Consider the following 23,278-nt stretch of genomic DNA (forward strand, 5'->3'; position numbering starts at 1 on the left):
AAGATGAATCAAAGAGGAATGTTCTAGATTTGGAAGCAGAGTTTAAGGGAAACACACACGAACACACACACACACACACACACACACACACACACCACAGTGGGGGGAATTTGCAAAGAATAATATAGAAATAAATGAAATAAACCACCACGATGTAAGCACTTAGCAATGACAAAAGAATCGTGCACATCACATTAGGAGTCATGTCAATCACACCAAAAGTATAAGTAAAATGAAGACTTGAGGGTATGGAAGGAAAACTGGACCCTCATTTGGTGGAGGGGTTTTTACCAGAAGATGTGTGAAAGATGAGGCTGTGTTGAAAGGAATATTTAAATAAAGATTAAGACTGGAGTTAGAGATCAGTGGTAGGGCAATTGTTTGGCATTTGCAATGACTCTGAGTTTAACCCTCAGCACTAAAAACAAGTCAAATGGTTAAGGAAATGGGTTATTGAAGACATTAAAAAAAAAGACTATTCAGAAGAATTCCAATTGTTCACGATTGCTAGTGATCTAAAAAAGCAGAATAAATAGAAGGCGATGATGATGGTGATGGTGATGATGGTGATGATGATGATAGTAATCTCATAAGTCAATGAGAAGAATCACCAGTCTTGAGTCTTGAAAGTCAGTGGTTCTCACCTTAGAATCAGCTGTGTACACTGAGTTCACTAGACATTGACTTCTGACTTTGAAGCAAGAGTTCATGCTTCTTAGGGCATAAAATTATGGGGCAGAGAAGCCTTCAGGATTGCAGAGAAGGTAGAATTGTGTAGCCAATAGTAGATGTTAGGTACCATATTGCAATAGATGTCGTTTCCTGTAATCAGAGTAGATACGATGTAAGTCAGGGGATATTGCTTCCTTGCTTATTAAATAACATTTGTCACTTGAAAACACCCTACAATAAACAATTTTCTTCTCCCAAATGTCGGTTGCTAAACCTGCTATCCCTTTTTGAGGTCGGAACATCAACGGAATAATCATGTTACCCAGCAGTGATGTACTACGCATTTTGTGGAATTATCCAAAATGAGAACTCCAGGGGTACATAACTCAGCTCTCTCCCTCCAACACGTGCATGGCTTGCTCTGCCTCTTATTATGCTCTTTGGACCCGTAGTCATGCAAATGACACAAGTGAACAGCTGCACTCCGAGAACCAGATGGTCACATGTGAGAAGAGATGGTATGGGGACAGTGGAACTAATAGCCTATAAAGTAGGCTGACGCTACCAAATTTCTCCATTTTGCTATTAATACCAAGTGAAAGGTTAATCATTTCCATCCGTGTTCATTTAACAGTCAGAATTAACCTCCGAGGCACAGTAATAATTTTTAACAAAATTCTAGGAGTGCTTATTGTAAACAGAGAAAGGGAGCCACTGAATGCATTTTGAAGAGGAGGATGCCATGCAGACAAAGAACAGACCCGCAGAGCTTACTTTAAATACCTAGGAACATCTTCTTTCTACACATTGAACTGTGGATGGGGGGATGTCAGCCTTAAGATCTTAGATGCTATTCCCTTAGAAGCACACGACATTTTATTTGTTACAAATACTTTTCTTGTGCATGAGAACTTGGCTTGACATGGATCATTATCGGAGTCACTGTGGAAGTGGCAGTGTAGCTGAGTGGTAGAGTACTTATCTAGAATGTTCAAAGCACTGGGTCCCATCCCCTGCACTGAAAGAAGCAGTAGTACCATATTTTGTAAACATAGGAATACTAAGAATCTTTCTAAGTTTCATGCTTATGACTACTCTTCTTTTTTTAAAAGGCCTTCTCTGACCAGCCATATGTGGATAAGCTCTTCATACACCAAAGCACATTTAATCCTATTTTAATATCTACGGGGAGAGAGAAAAGTAGGATCTCATCGGTGCCTTACCTGGGGTAGTATACTAAAAATTCATGATTCTCCAGAAATGATGAAATAGACGAAAGCCTGTGTCCTTTTGAAGATAGTGACATAAAACAGAAAGAACTCTGTACACCGTTGTATGGTAGTACTTTATACAAACTATGGGACCCAGAGCATGGAAGAAGCCACCTTACAATTCTGTAACAAAATAAACATATGGACTGACTACTGGAAATACAAGGGCTTCTTATCAATAAATGTTCACTAAATATTAAAAAAGAACTATGATTTGCAAATGATAGAAGTCATAAGAACCAAGTCCTTATCCTTGATAATGTTCCATTAGAACTTAGCTTATACATTTGTATTATTATAACAGTAAAGCATGTTTATTTGAAAGTAATTTGGAGAAGAGCCAAGAGTATAAGGAATTAAATGGAAATCATGCTTTATTCTAGAGATAATTAGGGTCAACATTTGTACTACTTGCTAAGGCTCAGTTCTTTATACATTGTATGCACACATACACATATATAATGTATCTATATGTATGTTAGCTATACCAAAGATATCATGTATTAGAAATAGCTAATGTTCCTTTGAAAATGTAATAATACATTTTATTCTCTCCCCATACTACTTAGAGTCTTTAAGTCTTCAAGTATAATAGTAGTTAGACCACGACTATGATTTTAATTATTTCCCAATTGAAACTCACATAGAAAAGATGGGATTGTGTGTCCATAGACCACATATTTATCATGCACTAGGTCATCGGTTCATGGACAAAATGAAGCAACAAGCCAGAGAGTCATATACAAAGCCACATTGTTCTGTTACTGATAATGCTGAGATAAACTGCTTCCTACTCTAGGTGCCATACAATTCTTACTGCACAAAGAATGAGAAGGACATGAGGTTAGTGAGAATTAGTAAATGCCAAAGCTCAGTAGACAAATTTATACATGTCCATGGTTTGGGAGAGCTATCAGAATTTTCATTTGTTAGACAAAAACCAAACCAAACCAAACAAACAAAAAACAGAACAAAACCTCTCCTCTCCTCCCCTCTCTCTCTCCCTCCCTTCTCTCTCTCTCCCTCACTCCTCCCTTCTCTTCCCCCTCCCCCCCCCAACAAGTTGCATACCATTCTGCATTGAATTGCTGGGCTTAGAGTGCCTTCCAGGCCTTCAGAGTTGGGTTTCAGAAGTAGCTTAGAAAGTGAGTCCAGACTAGAGACACTGCTTTAAGACTCCTTGGTACATAGCTAGGAACTCACACCCACTGGAGAGAATATAATTGCCCAGGGGGAAATATTGACTGAGAATTATTAAGAATGCAAGAGTCATACTTATGAAATATCAACACTTTATAAAGAGATGTTTGCAAAACGAGGGAAGGGGGCATCTCAGTAATGGTTTTGAGAATTTAATCAGAGGGGCAGATATAGAAAAGGAGCTCATTACTAGGTGAGGAATATGCACCTTCTCTTGGCTACATCCTCATTTGGCATCATCTCTACACTGTTCCTATTTAATTTTGTACATTCTATTTGAGTTTGGGACAATGTGTCCTTGTGCCACACCCACAAGGTCAGGCATGAGCAGCATTCTTCTAAGGTCTGAAACATCCCCAGAACACAAGTAGCTCCAACATAACCCAGCAGCACAGTGACTTCTTTTTCCTCCTCTCCATTATCCTTTCCCACTGCACAGGTCAATACTCTCCAGTGAACCTGATAGAAAACTTTGACCCAGTAACCTGGGAATGCTTTCAGGGAAAAACCCTGTGCCCTTGCACTTAGGGGAGCAAATGAGGCTGTTAGGCAGCAGGAAAACATGGTGCGGTCTCTGCTTATGAGGCTTTTTTTTTTTTTTAAATAAGTAAGAGATGAATTCTAGTAATCTCCTTAATGGAAAAACACATCAGGAGTCACAGCTACAGTTTCACAGTAGAAGATGTAAATTAATTCCCATCAAAAATACTCAACCCTCCTGTGATGTCAACTTTAAGAGTCCATCCTGTGACCTGAAAATTGTCACTTACATGATGAATCCTCAGTGTTTACAGATCCTTCGGTAGAAGAGCTGGACTCTATGGAAGACAAAGTATTTTGGTGAGATGATTCTTGTCTTGTTTTGGTTTCCCCCCAAATATGCTAAGATATAGATTGGTACACAGGTGTTTCCCTTAAAGGTTGTGTGAGTCAAAACCAGTAAGAGACAGGGGAGTTGAACTGAGAAAGATGGCAGCGAGTAAAGCATGTGTTGTGCCAGTTGACCCAGTGAGGGATAAGAACATGCTAGAGGACCTACAGAATTCAGCTTGGAGCATGTGCCCTGACTAAGCTGCCCTGACTTCTCCTTGCCCCTCAGAGTAGAGATGGAACATTTATATCTACTTCTATGAGTCCTCAGCTGCCAGTGCTCTGCAAGAGGAAGCACAAAAGACAGTAGAAAGTTGACATAGGCTACAGAGGAAGGTGAGCACTGCTCTGCCTATTACAATGCCCTTCCATCCTTTGACGCACTGAGATAGATACTTAGCCTTTTCTCTCCAGGGTACGAGGTTTTGTAGAAAATGTAAGTGCTTCCAATTTTTTTCTTGGAAAGAGTTTCCTTTAACAATTGTTACTTGGAGTTCTAGATTAGTAATAATCCAAGGTTTCTATTTATGTTAATTATGAGACATCCACCCCCATTCCAATAAACCTGTTCCAGATGGCAGATGGCATGGTTTTGTAACACAGTGTAGCTCAATTGAAAGATGTGGCCCCACAATATGCAGATGGCTGAATCAGACGTGCATGAAAGAATATTGTTCTTATTCTGCTGGGTTCGCCCACCCCCATTCTTACCTGTGACCTTTATCAACATGAGCTGGCTTTATTCCAAGAAAAAGATTACCCTCTGAACCCCAAAGGGCCATTGTCTAGTCACAAAGCATGCCTGTTTTGGTACCCAAACTTCTCCTTCACAGAGTCATTCAAGGATGCAGGCTGTTGAAGGGTCAGGCATCTTATTGCTGTACCTTAGGGAACATCAACTGCTTTTGCTAGTGAAGTGAAAGGAGACCTCGCGAAGGACTGCACAGGATCTTCACTCAGAAGTGGCAAGTATTGTGACCAGAATTGCTCACACTCGCATACCAATTCCATGCTGTGTGGGGCCGAGGAGTGTGAGGAAGCAATGAGATCACATGGGAATCTCCATTAGTTTTTTTCTTCACTCTTGCCAAACAGAAGGAACAGGGATCCTCTATCTGTGCTCCACTAACTTCATTGCTCTTGGTGTCCATTCCCAAAGGTGAAGCTGTTACACCCTCCTTTATACGAACTAGAACTAGAGTCCCCCTCCCCATACTGGCATACCTTCAAAGATTTTTGTTTCGGGACTAAAGAGATGACTCTGCAGTTCCGAGCATTTACTGTTCTTGTAGAGGACCCAAGTTCTGTTCTCAGCGCCCACATGGCTCACAATCATCTGTAACTCAAGTTCCAGGGGATGTGACCCCTCTTCTGACCTCCAAGGATTCTGCCATGCCCATGATGCTTGTACATCCTCTCAGGTTCACACGAGTACACACAAAACAAATATTTTTAAAGGACTTTTGTTTGACAAAAGGATTCTGCTGAGAAAGTAGGAGAGTAGAATCTACAAATGTGGTCTAGAGTTTTGATTGTAAAGGCGCTAAGAGTGGAGCCCCAGGGGCGTGGCTTTTGAGGTCACGGGGTGGAGCCCCAGGGGCATGGCTTTTGAGGTCACGGGGTGGAGCCCCAGGGGCATGGCTTTTGAGGTCACGGGGTGGAGCCCCAGGGGCGTGGCTTTTGAGGTCGCGGGGTGGAGCCCCAGGGGCGTGGCTTTTGAGGTCACGGGGCTGATTAATAAACCCCCTTTCTTGTGAACTGTGCTGGGACTGTATCCTCTCTGACATTATGATTCTACAAATTCCTTCTTATTGGGAAAATTTGTTATCTGAGATGTTTATCAAGAATATTTGGAAATACTTAAGTCAGAAGTTATTTGGAACAAAAGAAAAGAATTTTAAAAAATCAGAAGAGAAAGATTGACTGACCAGGGTGTGGGGCTTGCTTTGGCAAAGTGCTAGAAAGAGACTCAGCCTTATAGGAGGTATAAAGAGGTCAGCCCGCAGGACAGAGCCACTGGGTCTAGACTCCAGATGTGATTACACAGCTTCCTTGAGTTCAGCACTGGACTTGGCAAACAGTCCCCCCAGATGTTATGGCTGAGCTACAGATCTTTGCATGGGGGACAGAGTTGGCCATGGTTCTATTTGGCAGTTCCCTTGTTAGTGTCTGGTCACCACAGGCTGCTCTGAGGCTACATCACCCTGGGTCCAATCCTGAAGTCAGCTTTTTGGCTGACTCTGAAAACGTAAGGCACTGAACTGAAGCCCTTTTAAGAGTCTAGAGCAGATATGAAGAGTCAGTTCAGAGGAACTGGTGTGGACAACTTCCCAAACAGATAGGCCTGACTTCCAAAGCACAGTGATGGGGAGGTACAAAGTGAATAAGGCCGGAGCCACTTGCAGGCAGTAGGATCCTGGTAATCAGCCTTATCTTTCTTGGACTCTGCTTCCTCGGAAGGATTTGATCAAACAGTATCCAAGTTCCATTGGAACACTGACGCTCCATAATCCCGCAAAATGGCACCACTGACAATGGATAAACAAGAAAGCCACATCCCTTCCAGGTTCATAGGATAGGACATTAAAGGCAACACGTTCTGCTTTGTTAAATAAGCATGGTGAATACTTGTATTTGCGCTCTGCAAGAATGGCTCTTAAACCTGGCAATGAGTTGGACCCATTGGACCTCAGGTGGGATAATCTTAAAGTATGGAAGATCTAGGAAAAGGGAACAAATAAAAAGCCAGTTCTCAGCAAAATAAATAAATACTCTCTGCAGAAGACAATTTTGAAACCTATGTTGTTATAATCAACCTGCTGTATAATAAAACGCTAAGGCTAATTGTCTTATCCAGATGAAACTCTGTGACCTCTGGCCAATAATACCTCTTTTTTTCTTCAACCTTCTCCGCTAGTGTCATTCTACATTCTGATTTTTAAATGCCAGTGTGAGTGAGGTCATATAGTGTGTGTATTTCTGTGACTAACATTTTACACTTGATACAATGTCTTCTGGGCTTATCAACATCGTTTAAAATGGCAGGATCTTCCCCATAAGTGTTGGGTAGTATTTGAGTGTGCATATAACACACTTTGGGTTTTCATCTAGAAGATGATGGACACTAGGTTATGTCTATACTTTAGCTATGTTCCTAATGATAAAATGAAGGCAGGGTAGACATTTCTGCAGTCTATAGTGTTTACTCCCTTTTGAATACATACTCATTAGCAGCATTAGAGGAATTGCTGGATCAGATGGCGACTTAATTCCGTGTTTAGTTTTCTAAAAGACCTGAGCATTGTCATTTAGAATTACTACATTGTTTATACTTCCAAATATGTGTGTTTCTTAGTCCATACATTCTTTTCATTATGCTAATGCTTCTTGCCTGCTGTTGCCTACACTGGTGGGAAAGAGAATGCCTCAATCTTCACTCTCCCAAGGCTTTAGCATCCAGTAATGCATGCCACAATAAATAGAACTGTGATAAAGATGGTTATGGGGATAAGGAGATGCAAAGGGCATGCAGAGCAGGCCTAAGGCCCAAAGAGAATGAGTGGGTCAGACAAGTCAGTGAAGGGGGATAGTTGGGTGCTTAAGGTTATGGGTAAGAGCATGCCCACTGAGATCTCCTATGAGCAGGAGTGTATAATTCAGTTCTCTCAACCTCATTGTCCTTATCTGGAGTACAAAACCAGAATAGGTTACACAGAGTGCTGTTGTTGATCTTAAACAGAATGGCATGTGTGTATGGTAATAGATACATGTACTCAGTAAAAATAGCAAATTAGAGTACTATGGTATTCTGAAAGGACAACACAGACTCGAGGATATTGTCTAAGCATCTAGGTTTGTGACTGGCTGAGTATGTTTCATTTACTCATTTAAGAGATAGAGAAAGAAAAACTAGATTTGGGGAAAGGAGATACAGCAAGATAATAAATTCAATTCTGAATGCATCAGCTTACAGGCAGTGTGCAAATAGCAGGAGTTCCCAGAAAGTGAATAAGTGGGCATGTTGTGTGTGTGTGTGCATGTATATGTCTGTGCAGATATGTGTGGAATAAAGAACAGAGTTCTGCTCTGAAAGTGCCAACTCAACACATGCACGTCATAACAGACACAAAAATAATTCCCCCAGTTTCTTTATTCTATATTGCTTTATGTCCTTCTGAAAAGTTCATTTTCTTGGATCAAGTTTGCCATCATAACAGCTGTCAACAAATAAGATATTAGCTGATAAAGGACTTAAATTTTAATAGTAATGTTACTGGAAATGTTAAGAAATTTCAAATATTTTTGAGGTATTAAGAAGCGAAGCTTGGGCTGGCGAGATGGCTCAGCGGGTAAGAGCACTGACTGCTCTTCCAAAGGTCCTGAGTTTGGATCCCAGCAACCACATGGTGGCTCACAACCACCATAATGAGATCGGGCGCCCTCTTCTGGTGTGGAGCGAGCCGGGCTGGAGCAAGCAGGGCCGGCAGAGGTCCTGAGTTCAACAGCAACCACACCCATGATGGCTCAAGGCCATCTGTACAGCTACAGTGTACTCATATACATAAAATAAATAAAATAAATCTTAAAAAAAAAAAAGAAGTGAAGCTCTCAGCCTCTGTCAAAGTAGCTTTTCTTTACAGCAAATGGAGACCATCACAGAAACACACAACTGGACGAAGTTCAGAGATCAACGTATAGTTGGTAGAGTGAGGTTTGGGTGGTAGTCAACAGATACATCTACATCACAGCCCCTGCATCTGTGGCTTTGTGAACATCTCAGAAGATGGGGTAGAGAGATTTCAGGAGCCATCATACAGGGAATTCTGTGGAGCAGACTCCTAGAAATGGCTACATCAAGAAGACTGGAACAACAGCAACATCAAGGGACAATGGGGGAGACTTCACAGGGTTCCACCACTAGACAAAGATGTACAGTTAACTATTGACTGCTGGGAGAAGGAGATTTAGCCTCTCCTAGGGATTAGCTCCATTATTGGTTGACCAAAGCAGAATGGTCAGCCTTGAAACAGTATACATATAAATAACAAAAATGGACTCAGCAAACTGTATATGTATATATACTATGCAAGTACTATATAGTATATATATATAACATTTACATATATAAATACATATATGTAAAATATATATCAAAGAAGAAGAGGCTATCAATTTGAAAGTGGGGAACATGGAAGGAATTTGAGAGAGGGTTGGGAGGAGTTATAGGGAGGAAGTGATATAATTCTATTTCAATAAAAAAATTGTTTAGAAAAAGAAGCATTGCTGCATTGTTGGACAAGTTGTTGACAGAAGGCTGGGTCTGGACTCTTGGACAGAGCTGTACAAACCATAGCAGTCATCACAGATGTCCAAGGTAGATCCCCTGACATGCAATCACCACAGATGTCCAAGGTAGATTCCCTGACATGCAATCACCACAGATGGCCAAGGTAGATCCCCTGACATGCAATCGCCACAGATGTCCAAGGTAGATCCCCTGACATGCATTTTTTTCTGAAAAGATGGGGCACAAGAAAGGGTTAATGGAATCCATCAAAAATGTCTATAGAAGTGGTTGATCTAAAATTTTCCCACAATTGCTTCCTATCTAATGAATCAAATTAGCTATTGCATGAGGTATCAAATATATCTTCTAGTTAGTTTTTCATTTCTAATTACTATCAGATGAAATAATTAATGCTGATGAAAATGTTTTTCTGACCAAATCTTTGCTTGTATACAGCAAAAACGTAACGTTCAAAGAAGAGAGTGCGGGAACTCGGTACAGATCTCAGTGGCAGAACACTTTCTAACATGCAAGAAGCTAGGGTACTCAGTCCTCGGCAGCTGGATAAAGCCACACAGGAAATAAAACTGACTTTATTTAACATTAAAACATAAGGAACTATTCAAAGACTCCATTTGGGCAGGAAATGAAGGTGAGAGAAGTCTCTCTGTCCATGGACAGAAAGGGCCACCTGGTGAGTTGCCTGAGAAGGGCAGGAAGAGACACCTGGTGAGACACCTGAGATGGACAGGAAGAAACACCTGGTGAGACACCTGAGATGGACAGGAAGAGATACCTGGTGAGACACCTGAGATGGACAGGAAGAAACACCTGGTGAGACACCTGAGGACAGGAAGGGACATTTGGTGAGACACCTGAGAAGGACAGGAAGGGACACCTGGAGGTCTGGCAAAGTTGTTCACAACATGTTTTCAGCTGGAGTTCTTCATTTTGTGCAGGTTGATCTGTCCCAACTCTTACCATCACTTTCCCCCAGCCTCTCAGAAAATTCTATCAAGTCTCTACTCTTGATCAAATCCACATCCCATCAGGCCACATTTCCTATTGTTTCCTATGACTTTGGAATTCCTGGAAATCCAGCTTCCAGCTTCCAACCTGCTGTCATGTAACCTTGAGTTCTCTGTCACAAGTGCAAGGCAGGCTAAGGCAGGAGAAAGCCTCAGGCTTCGCATTTCTGTATCCTAAGACTGTTAGCCACGCCTTTCCTGCCCTGGTTGGCTGTCTCCTCAAACTAAACCTTTCTCTTCTTTTCTTACATTAGTTTTTCAGCTACTTCTGCTCTTTCCTTAACATCTCATTTAACCCAGAACAAAATAGCCTCAGTCCATGAACATAGAGAATGCTTCTTACACTCCCCTCTCATAGAATTCAGAAGTGCTTCCCAGCATCATTGTTAGATAACAGAAAATAGATACTACATAAGTATAAAATAAACACTGTTGTCAGAAAGGGTGAAGATTCATTTTATTTTTGTAATGTGTGTATGTGTGTGTGTGTGAGAGAGAAAGAGAGATAAAGAGACTTCTTGTGCATAACACCCTTATAATTATGTGAATAACACCCTTTAAAATTATGAGACTATTAACAAAAATATAATTTTTAATTATGCTAAACCTAATCTTTTTATTCTTGAAAAGCTAGATATTTTAGCATCAAGAGTATTTTTGCTTTCTAGATGTTATATTCCAAGATCACACAGGCACTAAAAAGCTATTTTTAAATGCTAACACTTCTTATAGTAGAAAGTATAGACACTACATGATAAATGAGTAGTCTGAACCATATGTGAAGGTATGCACTAGTTACAATAGATGCAAAGCATAAACAGTTGTTTCAAAGGAGGGTGAATGTATAGACAAAACTCTGGCACAAAGCTGACCTCCATATTCATAGATAGAACCATGGTCCATTTGCTCCGGGCTTTAGTATGAAGACTGCCTGTTGATCTACGAGGGAAGATATGCACAATAAATCTTAGGTTGAGCTGTACATAGTGATGACTTCCCCCACATTGCCCAGCAAGGCCATCCCTGGGTTTTAGCAGACTTTCCCATTTCAAATTTCTTCTGAGAACTAATGTTGGATAGATATCTTGAATTCAAGAGGGTCAAATTCCACATGAATTTTCAACCCTTGTTGATGAAGCCACTGCCCACTTATTATTTCTCTTTCCACATTTATTTTTATTGTATTGTTTCAAATCATTTCAAAATATTTTAATGCAATATTCTAGAAAAAATAGTCCTGAATTCATAAGCAATCCCTATGGCATGCCCTTGGCATTCACTGTAAAACTCCAAAGTACCTAATTGATTTGATTGATTGATTTTTCAGTGTTTTAAAGGATAGCAAGCCCAACAGCATATAATTTTTCTTTTACCAAATGGAATATGAATGAAGAAATGATAACTGCTTGATGTGCGTGTGTTCAGCTTGCTGTCATTGCTTTTCGTTCCTTTCCTACATCTCTGAGGTAGACAAGAAAGCATCTCTTTTTCTTTTGCAGCTATAATGGCTCATCGTGTTCCTTGCTCAACAAAGTTGCCATACTCTATAACACATCTGTGGGTATGCATGCTGGCTGTTGCACAGATCACCCATGGTGTCCATCAGCACAGCTCAGAAACGGAAGTGATTGTTTAGTAGAGGAAAGAGTTCAGCTCCAAAGCCTTCAGAGGATATATCCCCAATTTCCTAAAGCTTGCAGACTGAAGCACAATGCAGAGGCTAACCACAATGCAGAGGTTTGTTTCTCCAAAGAAGCAGTTGGATAGAGCCTATGCATTGGAGATCGGCCTTGAAGAAGAAGCCCTCCTCTTATCTCTCCCATCAGTCTTCAACTTGGTTATCAGTGTGGGGCTGGCCAAAAAAAATAAAAAAGAAAGAAAGAAAGAAAGAAAGAAAGAAAGAAAGAAAGAAGGGAAAAAGTCTATGTTCCCTTATCTTGTTGACTACAGCAAACACTCTTTACAATCCTATCAGTAGGGTGTCAGGTTGTTCTCAAGGAGCCAAAAGGCTGGGGACAGGACAGTGTTTCTACAGAATGTTGTTGTCCTTTACGAGGCTTTATGAATCGGCCACCTAAGCAAAGATCGGACAGTGCTGGAGTTTGTTTTTAGGGAACTTTCGAACATTGAATCTGAGAAAGTGTCTTACCCATTGATTACAGTCTGTTTGAAGGAGATGGGTGTTGGTACAAGCAAACCATTTCTCCCAAGTCCATTCTGGTTACAGGATGGCTTCACATACAAAGACATGCCTCTAACATTCTGCTTGTCACATATACGAAACAATACAAGACTTACACTTTGTATCACCAGAATAAGGACTTAGTTCCTTTTCACTTCAATACTGGTAGTAAGGCACTTTGGGGCTGAGCTGAAGGGAAATGATTCTCTCGTCTGCTTAGAGAGTCTCCTGAAGGAAAACCATTCAGTTAGTTATCAAGTGTGGACTGAATGTCAGAACTGTGCATTAACAAGACTCTGTGATCATGAAGGGTTTGAGATTTCCCTCAAGATTCATCTTCAGGAGCAAATACCTCTGCTGGCTTTTCATGCAGATAAGCAGTGGCCTCTAGATTTGGGACAGGGGAAAAAACAAAACTGTGTCCCTTTCCAAGTCTATTGCATCTCAACTTTGGGGAGTTGCAACTGCAGAGTTTGGCTGTGTTGAACTTGACTCAGTGGACAAAGCCAGAAGCACTTTCCTTGTGCTTATGTGCAGGCAATGAAAGTAGATTCTGAGAGACAGAGCATCTGGGGAATGTGCTGATGGCAGGGTACACTGGCCACATGGGGAGGGCACCCTCGAGGAGAGAAGAAACCACCCAGGGAGCGCTCAGTGCTCTCAAAAGCTCATATGTATCAGTGCAAGGAGGCACGCTCCTCAGAATGCCTCTCCAATATCCATGAAAAATCATTTCTCCATGGCTTCACAACTCAACTTCATCACCAGAGTGAACCAGCAGTCTTGTTAGGACTTTAAGTTAAAAAGAATGCCTATTAACTTGAAATCACCATTTGCTAGTGAAGCAGCAGTGTGGCTCCCTCTATTCTGCCTCTTGTGTTTAAAGAGAAGGCACTCTCAAACTACAAGTGGGAGAGGATCTTAAAAGTAGGGATGTGTGGATCTGTTTATGAAATGGATATTTCTTACATAAATCCATTAGAAGAAGCTTCGGCACCATCTTCACAGTCCAGGAGAAAAGGCTGAGAGAAGAAATGTGTGAGGTAAATGTCTGAGGTAAAATGTATCCTACTGTGTGTGCCTTGCTATTACATTCTCTTAACAGAATCTTTCATGTCTAAAAGTTTGTAACTTTAGGGAGTGGGAGTTGGTTCAGTGAGTAAAATATTTGCCATCTAAACCTGAGCACTTGAATTCCAATCCTCAGAGCCATGTAAAGTGCAGGAAAGGTAGTCCACATATGTAATTACAATGCTCCTATTGTAAGCTTGGGGGCAGAGATAAGAAAATCCCCAGCAACTCCTAGGCCAGCTAGCTTGGCAGAGGCAACACTAGTTAGGGAGATTCTATCTCCAGCAAGGTGGAAAGCAAAGACTGGGAAACCCAAAGCTGTCCTCTGGCTTCCACATGTGCACCATAATACATGTGTACTCACACATATCCCATGCACACACATCACAGTCCTCCACATACAAAGACATGCCTGTACAATCATCACACACACATGCATATAAGAATGATGTTTTCAATATAAATTTAATGGTTACTCTTTTTTATTGATTATGGGTTTGAAGGGGTTACAATCCCCTTCAGCTCCTTCAGTCCTCCCCCTAGCTCTTTCACTGGGGTCCTTGGGCTCTGTCTGATGGTTGGCTATTAGTATCTGTGTCTGTATTAGTCAGGTGCTGGAAGTATTTTAAAACTCATAATTATATCCAAAGCCATCTACTTTCTCTCCCATGTCACTTTGCAATTGTTTCTACAGAGATCTAAATCATCCCAAGTCATTTTTCTTGATCATATTGCCTTTGCTACTTTATCAAAGCTCAGACAAATGGCTCTACAAATTTGGGATGGCAAGGTCTTGTGTACTGTTTAGCTCATCTTCACTGAAAATGTCTGTTCGTCTGTCTCTGCAGATTACGTCATGGAGGTTCTCCTGGTGACAATACCATGAGAGGCCCTATGAAAAGTGTGATTCTCAGTTTCTTGTTTGTAAGAATGGAGGTCATGACTGCCAAGCTCTTTATAGGAAGAAGCTGACCTTGGAATTTAAAAGTCTCTAAACTTTGGAATTAAAACAACTATTCTTCTTGAATTCCATACAATGATGTCAGATAAGGCCATCCTCTGCTACATATGTATCTGGAGCCATGACTCCATCCATGTATACTCTTTGGTTGGTGGTTTAGTCCTTGAGGTCTCTGTGTGGTTCAGTTAGTTGATATTGAAAGATTTACAATCTCCTTCAGCTCCCTCAGTCCTTCCCCTAGCTCTTTCACTGGGGTCCTTGGGCTCAATCCGATGGTTGGCTATTACTATCTGTGTCTGTATTGGTCAGGTGCTGGCAGAACCTCTCAGGGACCAGCCATACCAGGCTCCTGTCAGGAAGCACTTCTTGACATCAGCAGTAATGTGTGAGTGGCAGGGATGGTGTCTGCAGATGGGATGGATCCCTAGGTGGGATGGGCTCTGGATCGCCTTTCCTTCAGTCTCTATTCCATTTTTTGTCCCTGTCTTTCCTTTGGAAAGGAGCATTTCTGGGTTAAAAAATTTGAGATATGTGGGTGACCCCATCCCTCAGCTGGGGACTGTGTCTATCTACTGGAGGTGGTCTCTGCAGGTTCTACCTTTGCTTTGTTGTGTATTTCAGCTAAAGTCATCACCATTGGGTCATGTGAGCCTCTCACTTCCCTGGAGTCTAGGATTTTCTGGTGGCTATCCCCGCTTATACATCCCTGACTGCTACACGTTTCTATTCAATTTCCTAAACCCTTAGTTCTGTGGAGGCTTGATTCCCCAGTGTAGGAGGATGCTAGAGAAGTGAGGTGGGAGTGGGTGAGTGGATAAAAGAACACCCTAATAGAGGCAAAGGGGAGAGAAGGGGGATGGGATGGGGGCTTGTGGAAGGATAACTGGGAAGGGGGATATCATTTGAAATATAAACAAATAAAATGATTAATTAAATAAAAATAGGATTCCATACAATGTATTTTGATCCTATTCACACACATACACACACATCCTGCTTATCCCTCTAAGTCTGTACAGATCCACTCTCAGCTTCACACCTGCTCTCAAAAGGGGCATCTAACTCACTGACACCTCCTGAGTCGGGGTCATCACAGTAAAGACTGTAAGAGTCTCAAGTGGGAAAGACCACAGTGCAACAGTGTTTTCTAGACAGTATTCATGAACCCACAGTATTCATGAACCCACAGCAGCTGTGATTGACTGCTGCACAAGACTTCCAGAGACCAAGCCAGCAACATTCCAATGTGGAGTAGGATGGGGCGCATGAGCCCTGCCCCAACCAAGGAGTAGTTAGGCTGAGTACTGGTGGCTTATGGAGGAGGGAGTCAGCTTCCTTTAAAGGTATGGCTCCTAGTAGTTTGGCCACTATCTAGTAGATACCACACCAAGAAAGAGATGAGTAGCAAAACTGATCATTAAGATTTGAGATTTTAATAAGCCAGTACCTGCACTCTTATACAACATACTTCTCTGTACTCTTGGTTAAGGTCCTAAAACTAAATACATTTAATTTTGATTTGGATATTTAACCCTGTAAACTGAATAAGGAATCACTGCCAGCATAATACTTCCTCTTGTGTTCCATATGATTCACTGTTTAGCGTTTCTCACATTTCTTAGTTTTCCTTTATAAAGTCCTCATATGCTATTAATCTGAATTAATTACATGACACATTCAAATGTTATACACCAGATTTTAGCTTTTGGATATCAAAGTTGATAGAAGTTGAGGATGGTTAGCTCAATGCCCTCACTGAAGTTCTGAGACCCTCTACTTAACATTTTTAAGGTTACTTTATTTTAAGATTTCTGGGAAACTTTTCATAAATGGAGGCAAGTCTCTTTTGTATTTGAAGGATAACATACCTTCACGTTTCACTTGCTGTTTTTCTGGGGCTTTCTCTTTCAATCTCATGGAGGGTCCACACAACATGAACAGAGGTGTGAGAGAATACGACAGCACCTAGTTCTGGAAGTTCTTTTTTCCATCAATTTTTCTGTAGATGTTTTTCCCCAGTCTCTAATTATTTTTTATTCATCTATTTGTTCATTTAACAAGATGAGCTGGTGTCTGACTATGTTTCTGCCCCTCAATTATATGTTCAGAGTACATAAATCTTTTCAGATATTGTCCCAACAGCTAGAAAACACAGCATCATGGCAAAGACAGGGAAATAAATGAATAATTACATTATCCAAACTACCATTCAACAGTACAGCAAACTGACCATTGAATCTTAGTCACACCTCTCTCAATGTCCACTGACTGACCATTGAATCTTAGTCACACCTCTCTCAATGCCCACTGACCATTGAATCTTAGTCACACCACTCTCAATGTCCACTGACTGACCATTGAATCTTAGTGACACCACTCTCAATGTCCACTGACTGACCATTGAATCTTAGTCACACCTCTCTCAATGTCCACTGACTGACCATTGAATCTTAGTCACACCTCTCTCAATGCCCACTGACTGACCATTGAATCTTAGTCACACCACTCTCAATGTCCACTGACTGACCATTGAATCTTAGTCACACCTCTCTCAATGTCCACTGATTGCTCATTAAGATTGAGACAAGAATGTCACCCACCTGCACAGAGTGCTCTGAGGAGCAGAGGACAGTCATTTAAAGTGAACGTCTGGCTGCCTGGTGTGGAGCAGCTGCTGAAACTGTTTAACATGAGTTCTGTTGGGAACAGCTCAGTTCAATGAAGAGAGTAAGAAGAGGAAGTGAAGAAGAGAATGTTCGAATCTGAGAGAAGACCTGTGCAAAAGAAGAAATAATGCAACAATGAGCTGTTTAAGCAAAAATCAAACTCAGGGAGACGTGGGAGCAAAAGATAACAAGTATGTTATGGGTGTACCTAGGCCAGTTGGATGTACTGTAGTACTTAAAACAGTCTCACATGCTAGAGGAGAAGATAACAAGACAGACATTTCTGCCAAACTCACCAAAACTGGCATTCTGCTTACTAGTGATGATGATGTGTCTGGTGTCCTGGAAAAACAGGGTGCTTCTGGCCATCCATTCAACCCATTGAGCATGAATCCATTGCTTCAGACTTACGGATTGGAAGCTCTAATCAACTGATAAGGTCTATCCAAGTGGATAGCTCTATCTATGGCCTTTCTTGAGAGCAACCCTTCCTCAAAATGATGTCATCTCCTTGCCTATTTTGTTTCAATAGATGTCAAAAGATGTGTCACAAAGGGATTCAAGGATGGCCTCTAAACACTAAGACATGGTGTGATCATATCCCCTAAAAAAACCTACTAGTAAATACAAAATAAATTTTATGGTATAGCCTCCTGATGAAAATGTATTATTTAGAGATAAAGACCAATAGAAAGACTGGTATGTAGAAAGAGCCCTGTGGCCTTTCTATTTGTTGCTTTGGGCTAAGTCCTCCAGAAAAGCTAACCTTAAGAGCAACAGTGATAGATTCATCTTCCTGCGAATTCCTTGTAGGAAATATCTACATCAAAGGCATTTAAATATAGCAAATTCCAATTTTCCTGCTAAGTTCATGCTTTTTAAGACAATGTGAATACCAGTTCACAAGTCAGTTCTAATACCAAATAAGTTATTCTTTGAATTTTCTGAGATAACCGGAGCTGAGTGTATGATAGATCAATGGCCAAGCATGAATGAGACAGTTGACTTAATGCTCAGCAATGCATGGAGATAGGAAAGTTTGAAAGGATTGGCTTGGTGACCGGATACTCACTCTGAGACAACAGGACTTGTGATACAGAGGTAAGAGAATTATGATTTGAGGACAGTCTAGTTTACTCAGAAATTCACTGTCTTAAAAAAAAAAAAAACTAGGCTAATTTTTGAATGAACCCATTTATCTATCCATCAGCAGTTTATAGAAATATTATATACAGAAAGTCTTGTATAAAGTCAATATAAATAGAAATAGAAAAAAAAATATGTGATCTGTTAAGGACCACATAATGTCTGCTGTAAGATATGTAGAAAAGGGTGACAGATTATGGTGCAATCTAAGTTGAACACAAGCCCAGATAAAAATGACCTCCTTTGAGTATCTGTGAGTAGTTGTGCTCAATTTCATTATAAAATATGATTTAAATAAGGGCATTTTGCCACACTACAGAACACATGACCTAACATGCTACCAGAATGACCCAGTCTATATCACAAGAAATGTCCCTAATGGAATCTCTAACAATTGAGACAGGGAGGAAGCCAGGGTAGCCTACGAGAAAGAATGTGTTTCCCCTGGAAAGAGCACAGCAAAGCTGCCTCTCATCCCATGGCTTTTGATAACACCATTGTCAACATTTCTTAATCTATCTAATCAGTGATTCCACAGACCCATCTGAATCATTCACTTTCTCTTGAGCCAAGGAGGTGAACTATAAAGTGTGACGTAAATGCTTGCAGAAGGGAGATCTGAGCTTTAAAAACATGGTAACATTTATGTTACTGGTGGGTGTTCAAGTATTAAGTGGCCTGCTTGTCTTTATACCTCTACCTATAAAAGACAGTTGTTATTATCTCTCCTTTGCAACAGGCGAAGCTGGGACCTAGGTATCCACCTATGTATATTTCTAGGGATATATATGCTGTGGTAATTTCTTATCCCAATAAGCCCATATAAGAACACATAACTTGTTATTATATTTATAGACTATATCCTAGGTTGGGCAGATCTATCACTATACTAATTTATTCCTCAGATATGAGAACCCTTTGCTACTTGTGGCCTCTCCAGGCCATATGGTTCTGCTCCATCTTCCTTCCACCCCCTTTTCCTCTGACTCTGTCTCTCAGTCTCCCTGTATCCATGTCTCTCTGTCTCTGTCTCTGTCTCTATGTGTCTCTCTGTCTCTGTCTGTCTCTGTCTCTGTGTGTGTGTCTCTCTCTCCTCCCCCTTCCAGTCTCACCTTTCCCTTCCATTGGACAATCATTGGCTCTAGCCTTTATTTGACCAGTCAGAATGGGGAGAAGGCTCAGTGAGATCACCTGAGTACATGATTTACTTTTCACTGTGGCAGCCCTTCTTGAGGAAGTATGATTAACATCAAAATACAAACAGCACCAGGGCAACCCACAGCACATATATGCTTATCTCTATTATATGTACATACCATGTGTCTCTACCCTGGGCCCTTTTTCACTCTAGCATGAAAAAAATATTATAAACACAGGCACAGTTCAGATCATGGCAGATGGTTGGCCTGCTACTGTGGATTCAACGGGCTTGCATAGGTACTGTCATCACCATGCTTATTACCTAAAACACTTTATGGCTTCCCCCAAAGAGTTAGAAAGGACTGAAATTGAAACAAAGTCGGACTTGCTACCCTAGAAGTAAAGAACCATATAGCCAAGTCTCTGGAGATGTGACTGGGCAAGCCAGATGCCACTAAGGTAAGTGAGTACCTGGCACGGGATGTAGCAGGGAGGCAGCCCAAGGATCTCCACTGCTTGTCGAGTTGCATAAAAGGAAGACAGGCAGCATGCTGGAGAGCTACACTTCTGAGATTCAGCTGAATGATTATGAGAGCAAAATAAAGTTTACCAAATAAGCATTTCTTGAGGGCAATGGAAAGGAACACAGCTTTCTTTGGTAGAATCTGGGACAGCTGCAGTCCCTCACAGGATATCCCCTGTGAGTTGCAAGGCTTCTGTAACATGTGACCTTGGACTATTTATACAGAGGACAGTATTCCTCTAAGAGGCAAGATCTGAGGCGTAAAACACAATCGATGTTTTATAGACTTTAGAGGGAGCATAATGAACCTCTGAAGTCAGAAAATATACCAAGCCTGACCTTTAGAGTTCTGCAGTGGAATCTGGCAACAGATCAGACAGAAGTTGGTCCAAAATTAACCCAAGTCTTCCTTGAACATATTATTCACTAACTCTTGTCGTTTTGTCTTTGGACTGCATTTATTTATTTATTTTGCTCCTTATTTGTTGTGTGCTTGATGTCTATGGGGCGGGTTACAATGACATACTTAAAAATGTAAATCAAAAGAGAACCCAGTGAATCAGCTCCTACCATTTCCTCTGCACTGTACTATGCAAAGCTCTTCTCTTTGTTGACATGATGGCCCTTTGAACCTGGCACTCAGCTGCTAGAAGTCAGACAAGACAAGGAGAGGGTAGTAGCTGGGAGAGGGTGTCTGGGGTTCTGACTCCAAGCCTTCTGTCATCAAGCATTGCACCCCACTAACTCAAGACTGAGAGGCCACCACCTGCACCCCACTAACTCAAGACTGAGAGGCCACCACCTGCACCCCACTAACTCAAGACTGAGAGGCCACCACCTGCACCCCACTAACTCAAGACTGAGAGGCCACCACCTGCACCCCACTAACTCAAGACTGAGAGGCCACCACCTGCACCCCACTAACTCAAGACTGAGAGGCCACCACCTGCACCCCACTAACTCAAGACTGAGAGGCCACCAACTTCCACCTTAAGCTCTCCTTTCCAGTGACCCTTTAAAAACAGTTAAATGTTAGAAAACTTTAGTTGAATGGCAATGTCCTATCTCAAAAAGAAGCAGGCAGTGCTTCTATAAACATGGTTTTATAAACTTGTTTATAAACTATAAACATGGTTTTGGAAGGTAGAGGCAGGATCAAGAGTTCAAGACATGCCTTGGTTACATATTTAAAGCCCAGCTCACTTTGGGCTATATTGAGACCCCATCATACATTTTTTAAACAGTAGGTAATATTCAGGATTACCCTGTGTTTGATACAGTGTAGAGAAGAGCCACACAATAGTTCTTTGAGTTATCTGCCTTTTAAGAGATTGGGACACAGCTGGCAATGACCAGACTAAGTGATGCATGCTCTAACAGGCACTCTATGAACACTGGCTCCCCTGCTCTGTGATGCAGGGAGGTAATACTGGCACCTCTTTCCTGATAAGGAGACACATGCCAAGACAGAAAAGTTCCTTACGGTAGGACCCAGATGGGTGGCCAGCAGGATTCCCAGAGACCTGGATACCTCATTGCCCTGGAATGATTCAGTTTGGTTTTCCATTACAAATAAACTCATACCATATTTGCTTAATGGTTGAGAATACTACAGCTATGTCTCACTTGAACCCCGAAAGGAAGAGACCTCAGAATTTTCTCATCTTCTTAGAGGACTGCAACAGTGTGAAATCAAAACCCCAGCCCAAGGAGGACATTATCAGCGGTACAAAAACTGTTCTGGGCCATTTGTCTCGGGTACTTTTTCCTGCCAAGGGGATGTCCCAAGAACTCAACATCTCTTGCAGCTAAAATGTGACAGGGTTTTTTTGACCCATGCTATTGGTTGTTTGGAGTCCTCATTCAGGAAATGGTTTCAGCTGCTTGTTCCATTCTCATAGTTTTTAAACAGTGACATGAAGTAGAAATTCAGTTATATGAGATGGTGTTTTGCTGGGGCAAATACATGAAGGAGTGTTTTCCTGAAGTGAGCACGGCTGAAAGGCTAAGACAGACTCATGAAGGAATGTTTGGCTAAAGCAGACACAGATGAAAGGATGCTCTGCTAAAGTAAGCACATGAAAGGATACATAATGAAGGATTCTTTACTAGAGACACACATGTATTGGTCTACCTTACATTGTGTAGTCGAGTTCCATAGAGAGAAACGCACCAAAAAACTTCTGGTGGTATACTATTGTTTCTTGTCACTTCTGAGGACTTGGGTCCTCAGAGTGATGTCAGTTGAGACAGATGTACGAGTTGAGGTAAGATGTGTGGTGAGGCAAGATCCATAGAGGACATGTAATGTTTGAAGGGAGTATAAACAGAACTCAACAGATGGTGACAAAGGCTGAGCTATGCTTGCTTATAGATCTAGCTGTTCAATGCTTGTTGGACTTAAGTCTTCCCTGATCTTCACTTTGATGAGAGAGGCACAGCCAAGAACTTCTGGCATCCCTCCGGGTTCCTCCTGCTGACTCATGCTGAGGCAGAGGCCTGGCTGTCTCTGCTAGGTAGTGCCGCTGATGCTGGTTTGTGTTTGTTATCCTGATTCTACCAAACTGGACTGCTGGTGTATCTATCCATGAGGTGTTTGTGAGTGGATCAAGCTGCTGCTGCTAACCTGTGGACTGAACTGCAGATTTCCAGACAACACAGATGGGAGTTGCTCCACAGAACCTTTCTAAACAGGTCCACTTCCCCCACCCATCTCCCTATTCTTTCTTTTCCACTAACTCTGTTGGGTGGAGGGCTTAAAAGGAGGTTAAAGCATTTAAGAACCATCATTAAAAGTGGGATTTGAAAAAGTTACAGTGACACATTCATCCTGAGAAAGAAACTAGAGACAACTATGCATTGTACATACTTCTTTTTTTCCCAGATGGCTTTCTTTTTATTTAGTTTAAGACTGCAGCCCATGAGACAGTGCCATCCATACGCAGGCAGGGTGACAGTGCCATCCATACGCAGGTAGGGTAGGTCTTCCCTCCTCATTTAAACTTTTCAGAAAGCACTTTCAGATACAACCCAGAGATGTTTCCATGGTGATCTGAATGCAGTCACATTGACAATGAAGATTAACCATTGCAGCCAACAGGTGCTAATCTAGCTACATCTGGTGATAAAATCTCTCCCCACATCTAGTATAACTTTGATAGGCTCTTTCCTGGCAGTGCTTCATATTTTGTTCCTCTTGCACAAGCTCCTTGAAAGACTTTTTCCCATCATTTTTCCCACCTCCTGTCCTAGAGGTAAGTA

The 23,278-nt window shown here is 41.5% G+C and overlaps 1 long non-coding RNA gene across 1 annotated transcript; it reads right to left on the reverse strand.

Annotated features, from left to right (window-relative positions):
• Nucleotides 1-13,513: 13,513 nt before the first annotated feature.
• Nucleotides 13,514-17,671, reverse strand: LOC116082500. The gene is made up of 3 exons (XR_004115339.1): nt 17,505-17,671; nt 17,143-17,316; nt 13,514-13,532 (listed from the first exon to the last, which is right to left on the reverse strand). It is a non-coding gene; the product is annotated as an uncharacterized LOC116082500 (long non-coding RNA).
• Nucleotides 17,672-23,278: the final 5,607 nt, after the last annotated feature.

This window comes from Mastomys coucha, unplaced genomic scaffold, assembly GCF_008632895.1.
Source record: "Mastomys coucha isolate ucsf_1 unplaced genomic scaffold, UCSF_Mcou_1 pScaffold7, whole genome shotgun sequence".
Lineage (NCBI taxonomy): Eukaryota > Metazoa > Chordata > Mammalia > Rodentia > Muridae > Mastomys > Mastomys coucha.